The sequence below is a fragment of the Haemaphysalis longicornis genome, unplaced genomic scaffold, assembly GCF_048455015.1.
Source record: "Haemaphysalis longicornis isolate Haplotype H1 unplaced genomic scaffold, Haemaphysalis longicornis Haplotype H1 scaffold_3, whole genome shotgun sequence".
Lineage (NCBI taxonomy): Eukaryota > Metazoa > Arthropoda > Arachnida > Ixodida > Ixodidae > Haemaphysalis > Haemaphysalis longicornis.
Window position 1 is genome coordinate 107,497,709 of NW_027526335.1, and position 9,250 is coordinate 107,506,958.

General features: G+C 45.9%; 1 long non-coding RNA gene across 1 annotated transcript; it reads right to left on the reverse strand.

Annotated features, from left to right (window-relative positions):
* Nucleotides 1–599: 599 nt before the first annotated feature.
* Nucleotides 600–6,998, reverse strand: LOC144174996 (uncharacterized). Its single transcript, XR_013323580.1, has 3 exons — nucleotides 6,767–6,998; nucleotides 1,078–2,672; nucleotides 600–800 (listed from the first exon to the last, which is right to left on the reverse strand). It is a non-coding gene; the product is annotated as an uncharacterized LOC144174996 (long non-coding RNA).
* Nucleotides 6,999–9,250: the final 2,252 nt, after the last annotated feature.

The window sequence follows — 9,250 nt, forward strand, 5'->3', positions numbered from 1 at the left end:
GCGTTCTGCGCTCGTTACGATTATGGATTCAGCTGCCTTATTGAAAACAATGGTCGGTTTCGTCAAGGCTCTTCTGGGCCTCCGTAAGGGGCCTAGTTGGGCACCGCGGCATGCGAGTTCCGTTTCTGTGGTGAGTTGCGACGGAAAAGCCACGCGTGGTGTTAGGAGCGTCGAAGATCAGCTCGCTTACGAAGCACAACGGCGATATCGAAAGGTTCATGACTACCGACTCTGCACGGGTAAGTTTTGATGACACTATCCCTGTGGTCATAGTTGGCGATTTGGAGAGCGACTTTGTGAATAAGCCGTATAATTATAATTGAAAACAATAGATGGAGTAGATAAAGCTGGCAAACCCGGAAAGACCTTAATCGACCAAAATGAAACGAGAGTAGGCTGGAACCAAAGAAGTCCTTGTACGTATCCGATGTGGGCCCTCGTCTGAGCACTGCTACAATTTAATTCGGCACTGTGTGTTTTGCATGACTTCTGGGTGCATCCGTCGAGGACAGGATCAACTGGATGGTCGAGAGCGGTTTGATGGAGGCCTGGTTGGAGCAGCAGTTCGGGGACTGGAAGGCATGCGCTTCGGGACGCGGAGATGACACCTACACGCCGCTGTCACTGTTCGAGGTGCAGTCCGTCTTCATCATCTACCTCTTGTTCGGGGGACTGGCCACTCTAGTGTTTCTTGGAGAAGTTCTTGTTGGAGGTTTGTACACTTGCTTCATTTCTCGCGGGGAACAGCCATTGCGCAACAGTCCGCTGTAGTACGCTGGGAAAGGCTATCACCTGGAAGCCTATAGAGAGACATGAGAGCTACAAAGGTGTAATGCTGTTTCGGATTATGATGTATCCTGTGCCTTACTCTTGTCGGGGAACGAGGTAGTCTCGGTGATTAGATCCCCATAAAATTTGAGTTATGACTTAAGAGTACCTAAAGAGGCGAATAACTTATAATTTTTCTCTTAATAGTGAAGACCTTGCGTGGATGGTAGGTTGGCTGCTTTTTGATGGGCTAGAATAGTACTGAGAAATTATACATGCTAACTTCAACGAAGCGCACAGAAAACATACCACACATGCTCTCTTGTATTCTGTTTGCAGGGATTCAGTCGTGTGGCAGGAAGAAAACAGCGCCGCGAATCACTTGGGCAGCGGATCCAAACGCATGGACCAGAGCTGCACCACCTCTCCCAAAACACCCACGTCTGAAACGAAACAATACATTTAAAATCTCAAAACGTTCTAGTACAAAATAGCGGACGTTTATGCGCACACGGAAACAGAGAACACTAAAAGTATTTTGCGGGACTTTTTCTCACTGCTGCTTGTTAGTTACTCAAACCTGCCCCTAATTAAATGCAAAAAAATCATTGCTCTTAATGTTTCCATTTAAGAAAGGCAGTCAGCTCAAATGTAAGAAAACTGAGAGTGAATACTGCCTATTCTATGAAGATGCTCACAGAGAAACTGTCACCAGTAGCGCAAATATACCCAAACGACAAGTTGAATTGCAGCGCAGAAGGATGTGCATAAAACATCAGCTGTGTATTCCCTTGCTTCCTTGCAAATGTCACCTAAAAAACGCCTTTGCCTCGCAACACCCTTTCCCCCCTCACGCTCTTCTGCTGACGTCTTCCTTCTTCCATAATCGAAGCAGTGAAAGCTTTCCCAATTCGATTCAATTTTTTTGATAGAGCCCGCTTCATCTTACCCATCCTTCAAAACCCGCTTCTCCAACCCGCTTGCCGTGCCTCCAATAAAGGACTTTTTTCTCTCTCTCTCGCTCCATTGTTCTTGATTAAACTCGAGAAGACGTTTTTGTTTTAGTATTAATTTTTATGTCACCAGTGGTCGACACCACAGCCCCTGTGACGTGCTGGGGACGAGTCGGTTGGTCGATCGGTCGCAAATGTTGCAACCGGACGTTTGACATGACGGGCCCGCCCATTAGTTTCACACTGACATCAAGTGCTCCTTGACTAGGCGACTAACGTTTGTGGGTACAGATTGCCGCTTGCTTCAAGATCTGTGCCCCTGCCTCCTGGCAACCCGATTCCACCCTCCTCTGTCCAACCTGACCCACAAATATCTGTAGCCGAAAAACGAGAGATCGACGTAATCCCGTTGAGGTTCAAAGCAAACGTTTTACCATCTTTTCAGTTTGACTTGGACTGTAATTCTTGCAGAGTGTAATTCGTTCTCAGATTACTTTATAATATTACAGCACAAGGACTGCCATCAAATTCAATGTGTTTATCAAACCAAGGTTTGTTGCTTATTTTACTGTGCCATTGCCTATCACCCGTTAAACAGTCTTCTTAGTTCTGTAAGCACAATGAGTGTAGCACAGAGCACAATATTTTCCAAGAATACCTACACAGGAGCGTACGTAAAGGCACAGATAATGCCCGTTAGGATAGTAGCGCAATTCACAACTGAAGGAAACAGCGGCTGCACAGCTTGATTTCTGTTCTTCACGCTTGGTCTGCGGGTTGCGGTTGCGGACGCCAGAGCCCCGCGAACACAAGCATAATTCCAGCGACAAAGCCGCATAAGCAGCACGGCATCACACCCGTGTTCACGTGACCCCCGCGCTCAGTCGTCTTCCCGGGAATGAGGTGTAGACGCTTGTGGCTTGCAGTGTGCAGTCAATCTCTTGAGATCCTCTGAAAAGTTGAAAACGAAATAGCATATTACGCACCGAAGCTACATCTGGAATAAACTACAAATACCTTACACCACTTGGGTATCATAAGCGGACTCCGAAATCCCGACCCACGGGGGTTTCTGTTTTGGCCTGCTTAAGACGAAATACCACCGCCAAGAGGGTACAGCCACGATCAAAAGTTTACGGACCAGGAATTTGGCAATTTTACGTTTTTTGTCTTCCGGTAGCAGCCGACAAACTGCCGTGTGCTTGTGAGATGTCGTATAGTTACTGAAGTAATGAAAAATACGGCACATAGTACCCCGGGCTGCCGCGCGGCAGAGAAATAACCCAAAATTGCTGCTTTCGTGGTCCGTAAATTTTTGATCCTGAGTGTACCACGTGCTACGCAGCGTGAATCCCCAGACACAGAGTCACCTTCAAACGATTTCTTAAAACACGGGGGCATGCACTATGTTGTCGCTTTAGCGGGGAGAACTGTCAAAGCTACCAAAGTAAGGCGGATGTTTTGAAGGCAATTTGGCCTGGCAGAGATCACTCGTCTACGAACGTGACTGACTCGTAAGATACTGCTAAAATTATTAACGAAAAGAGGTTGAACTGGCAATACTCTCAAGTAAGTTTGTACCAAAGGGCGGAATTGCTAAACAAAGGAGCCACTACCGGCACAATCGCGTACCGGTGTGTAGGCGAAAGATGCACAGGCCAAGAAGCGCTCGCGTCGGAAGTGTGTGTGCGATAGTGTGCTCGGCTTTGTAGGCGCGTTTCGTTCCACTCTCAGTCACGATTTCGAGATATCCGCAGTTTGGCCCAAAAATACTTCGAAATAAAGGACAACAAATACATGGGAGTCATAGGAAATGGTTTCGGTGCCGCGGAAAATTTCGACTTAGCCGATTTTTCGAGATATGCGAGTTCGAGTTAACGAGGTGTTACTGTATATAACAGCATAAAAAAGTATAAAAAGTAAGCGCTCCTCATGATGCAGTGAATGCAAAAGTAATAGTGCCAAATTAACTAACCAATATGCCGGTACTGTTGGGGCCGCCACAGCATCCTTTTTTTCGCTGGTGACAGCTTGCCGCTCTGTGAGGCAGCCACGTGACTGGCAAGCTCGGAAGGACACGCGCGTAAATCACGTGTCTTCTCACCATCATCATCACCATTGTTTTGCCTTTGCGTCTTTCCCTTCTCTCCGCGTTACAATCAGTGAGAGCCTTTGCCGATTTCCCTATAGGCCTATATCTAGTCGTAGCGTTAGCTATCCTTAACGCTGGGCCTTACAACGTGCCAAGCAACGTAAAACCTATTGTACTTCAAGCTGTGGGTACTGTTTGACAACATCACAAGCCAAGTGTGACTTCAGGCCGAACGCAATGCCGGCCCGTACCCACAGTCGCTCTTCTCGCATCCGTCTGTTGGAGCTACCTCGTGCTATCGCAGATTTCTCTGGACGCCTCATGGCGCTACGTAGCATGTTCGCATCCCCATCCAAGAAGAAGATTTGTCGGGAACATACTTCGCTACTCGCCCGATCGCTGCTTCTGTAAGGGGATCCGACCTAGTTCGTAAGGTTGGATTTTGAACAACACTTAGGAGATGGGGCCGCATGAAGGCGGAGGATACAAGAGCTGTATTTTTGTTAGCGTTGTACGAATGTCGTGCTCGTCTTCTGGGGTAGTATCTAAGATATCATCAGCGCCCTTCAAACAGCACCTGTATTGTCCGTCTTCCTGTGCCCCCGTCTTCTTAGCTCATGTAGTTGAAAATGAAACAAGAATGCAAATACAGAAGTAGTATTAATCTTTGCAGTAAATTTCGCGAATTGTATTCTTCGTGTCGTTTTGTAACCCCCGTCTTGCTCCGTATTCAGTAGCACTTCATTTTCTCGGGACATAAAATGCCAATTAGCCTCTGTTGCCGCGCTGTTCCTGTAATTAGCATGCTTAAATTACTCATATAGGCCTGACAACATATATCTGACGCACGCTTCCAAGCCATACGCTACGACACAATTGCTATGTCTGCCTTTAGTAAGCTGGAGCTATCGAGCCGTATTGGAGTTCGGTCTGCTTGCTCGTCTCGGATTTGGGACGTCTTGGATTTGATTCCTATTAAGGACGAAATTCAGGCGGTTTTCTTCGAAACTCATTTGCTTTGCTTTTGTTGTTATTGCGCCGTTCGCCATTCCGTGGGTCATCTCCTAGTCCCGGCACGGTATTTTTTACCGGCCGATACAACTAACGCTTCCGCATTAGAAGACGTCCCCAGTTAGGTCCATTCCTCCGTAGTAAAACCTAATAAAATGCGTTGTACCAGGAGGGAATGAGAGAACGTACGATATTGCAGTGGAGAACCAAATATGAGCCATTCCACCATGCGAAAGTGGATGACCAGCGAAGCCCTCCGTTTCTCTCCCGTGGAATCCCTAGCATGGACAGCAGACTGGAATTCCACAAACTTTACAGCTTCTCTACCTAATTAGGAAAATAAACGACACTCGCCCTGATGACAAAATCTTCTTAGCGGCGAATTGTCACCTACGTTGTTGTGTGGTAGTTTCGATTAAACAAACGTTGCAGCCTTTTTCTGTGACCCCACTCCTTCAGTGGATGTCCGTGTACTCACAGCCGGCGGGAATTATGTAACGTTTACAGTGTCACCGGGAACTAAGTATTTAGGGCAAGTAAAGGAAACCCGCCGTAACGATAGGCGAGCCAGTTTTAACAGTAGACAATTGGCACATAATTCTTGTGGCGAAACTTTAATAAAAGAACAGAGGCAGTCGTTTTCTGCAACTATACCCTTCCCGGAGATGTCCATCAGAGCCTTCTACACTAACTCTGATGTTTGTGTATTGACAGCAGGCGTGAAATTTGTAGCGTTTATAACTCCACTGTCAACTGAGTTTCTAAGCAAAAAAATAGTTATAGTAAGCAAAAAAAAAAAAAACAACTTCTGGGTAATGAGAGTCGCACTAGTTACCAATTTTTATAACTGTTTTCAGTAAAGTTTTTATAGTACAAGAGTACAATTGTTTTCTGGTGAATGTTCGCGATAAAGTTGACTTTGTCGCTTAATGGTTCGTTCACGTGAGAACTACAGAGAACCCTAGTCAGCTCCCATCTCGCTGACCAGCTCCTGCTGGTTGAGAGAGCGGTTGTAGCCAAGATGGCGCCTGGATACGCGTGGAGAGGGTACCACTCCCGCGAGAACATCATTGCGCTCAAGTTTTTCTCTCTCTTTCGCTGTAAAAGAGGAAACGGAAATGGCCGCGCCTCCGCCGTGGAAGATTGATTGATTGATTGTGGGGTTTAACGCGCCAAACGCAACGCAGGCGATGAGGCGCGCCGTAGTGGAGGGCTCCGGATTAATTTTGACCACCTGGGGATCTTTATCGTGCGCCGAAATCTCGTACACACGGGCGTTTTGGCTTTTCGCCTCCATCAGAAAAGCGGCCGCCGCGGCCGGGAATCGAACCCGCGACCTCGTGCTCAGCCCGCCGTGGAAGAGAACTCAACCGCATCACCGCACTACGTGTAGGCAAAGGCAGGCAACACAAATAGTATATGTATGTACGTTCTACGCTCTATCCACTAACAAATTATCACGAATCGCGGCTCACTTTCCACGCGAATAGTTGAAGTAAAAATCTGTAATACTAATTCCTGTGTTTTCTTACCAAGAATATCACGTGTTAAGCTAATCTTCCAAAAAATTGCTCCTTTTTTCATTGTGTCGATGCGAAAACAAGAATATTTTGAGCTCATTTCTATTTTGTCTCTCTTCTCCTTATTCTTTCTTTGTTGGGCAGGCTCTTTGGGGGAAAATGTAACAGATTTCGCGAAATATGAAGTCACCTTTAGTACTTAACGGAAGTAAAATAGCCTACCGCAATTGTACTCGTATGTCATTTTCTCTTGATTATTATGGAGAGTTCATGCATATTTTGCGTAATTTTCAATTTTCGACAGAAAGGGACTGTGCACATAAAGGAAGTGAATCGCAGTGCCCAAATAACGCTGCTATTACACTGAGCCCTTCCTTTTCTTCAAGAAATTACTCACAAGTACAAGAAGTTCCAACTCTTACCTGGTTTTCCTTGACGCCGCTTTGTGGTCACGGAACATGGCCTCCGCTCGCTCGATTGACCACCGTGCGAGCGAAGCCTCTTGGGCCACACCTCCACGTTCAACAGCGGTGTAATTTGAAGCTCGCGTTGGGTCAGAGTGTCGAGTGGCGGCACCAAGGCCAGCTTTTATGCCGTTGGCGTCGAGTGGACGCAACCGGCTGCAACGTAAGGGGGCCGCACGCATATATACACACTCGAGCGGGCGAACAGGGTGGAGAAAGACCGGCGTCGTCGGTAGCGCTGCTGCGGGAACCGCGACAGATGGTCTGAGATAAGGACAAGACTCGAGTGTGCGGTTGAACCAGGCTCACAGGCTCGGCTTCCGCCGCCGATATTAATGCCCAGGTGGAGTGAAAGGCTGCCGCTCTCTTGTGGTCGACGCGCAGCTTGCAGTTGCATATGGGTTCAAAGCAAAACGTTTGGGTTGCGTTTTGTTAACTAACGCGTAAGTGAAATTGTGATTCTTCGTAGGAATTGACGCCTTTGATCATATATATTGTAACGTTGATGACACTCGACGCAGTCTACAGTCGGTTAGCGTCGCATTGTGGCTTGCTCCAATATACGGCGAATGCATGGTGTCAGGAGATCGCACTTATTCGCTGTAGATTATGTGCTTTCCACTCTCAAGGGCTGTTTTTTGATAGACAGGATGGTTTACATGAAGGGGTGATTCTATCCGCAATAAATGTGAGCATATTTCGCGGTGCCGTTGCGACATCGCCAAAAAAATATCGATCTAGCCGTTTTTTTGTTATTTTCCAAGTGAATTTCCTGATGCTCGGCGGGAGGTATCCAAAGCGAAAAGGGGTGGGTTATAACTTTATTGGGTCCAAAGGGAGGAGAACAGTTTTTGTCCTAATATTTTCAATAACGATATTTCGTAGATTAACCTGCTACAAAAACAGTTCCTGTGAACATGACAGTTGAAGGAGTATGCGAAATAAAAACTGCAAGGTTTAATAAGTTGGCTTTAATACTGTTGTTCTAGCCACTGTGCCACAAAAATTTCCTTGGTTAGAATTTGAAGTTTAGACAGTAGAGAGCCTTTCTAAGGAAATCAGACAACTTGTTAGCTGTGAAGATCCGCAGTGCTGGTTGTGCTTCCGTTAGTGGTACCTTGGAAATTACTTGTAACCTTTTCGCAGCGTCTGTTCTCGTATTAATAGCCAGGTACCGTTTTACTGGAGGCGAGCAGAGTACTAAACACGTCGCTGCGCCTTCATTATGGGGGAAGCTATATTGTGATGTTGAAACCAAACGCAAGGAAAGACTGTCTCGTGTCCCATGTACACGCTGCACGTAAAATGGAAAAATCAAGAAAGTACAAACAGAAAGCCTCGAAGAAGAACAGAAACAGAGAAAATAAGCGCACATTCTTGTTCTTTTCTAAAATAAGTTGTCAAAGCGTTTTAATATCGAAAAGACAGGTGTCGTTTAGTGTTTCAGTAATCTTTGGTTTACTTGCAGCAATGCGGATCGAATGACTGAGGCCAAAAAAGAAACTTGAAAATGAAAGTTTGCCATGGTAGAATATTCGTTCATAACCGAATATTTTCACGGCAAAAAAAAAAGCGCGTGAACTTAACGATTATTTTAGTGATATTCCTCGAAATATATTGCATAAGTGTGGGTGGCCGTAAGGAATATTTGGTCGAGATTTTCTCTGACATTTTAATGTATTCAACAATTGAATTGTTGAACAGTAGTGAACAGTATTGAACAAAAAATTGAACACTATTGAATAATCGAACAGTTTGGAACAAAGGTAGAGCTGCCAATGCAGTCACTAAAGTGAGCGAAAGTAATCTACAAGATGGTTAGATCGCAAAGTACAGATAAAGGCGCCCGAGAGATGGGCCAAAAACCCTGTGTTTATTTAATTTTCCCTCTTATTTATTGTTTCTATGTACTTTTTCCCCCTTTTTTTTTCTTTTTTCGCCTGAGTATTTTCACCACCATCTGAAGTAGCAACCCCCGCCTTTTGTGGGCAAACCTCTGCAGTTTTCATCAAAGCTCTCTCTCTCTTTCTCTCTCTCTCTCTTGCTCTCTCTCTCTCTCTGTGTGTTGCAGGAGTATAAAGCTGGAGCAAGACGAGCGCATCGGGGCGCGCCTCTAGTTCCCGAGAAAGAGATGAGATGCTAGGGGATTCTTAATGATCCACTAATGAATTTTGCAATGTATACAGTTTTTTCATCTCCTTACGCTGAAGGGGAGCTTGTCAGCAACTGGTAGCAAAATCGGACGATACGACTTCTGTGCAGTAATTAAATTGATTTAATTGAACGATTGTTTGGCACAAAAGCTTTCCGTTGCACCGAGGCATGTGGAGTGGCGATCTGTTGAGATGGGGGAAAATCTTGCAATGCAAAGAGACCGAGGACAATCGGAGCACGCCTTTGATGCTTGTCGTTTTGTCCTAGAGCTGCAGCGAGTATAAAGTG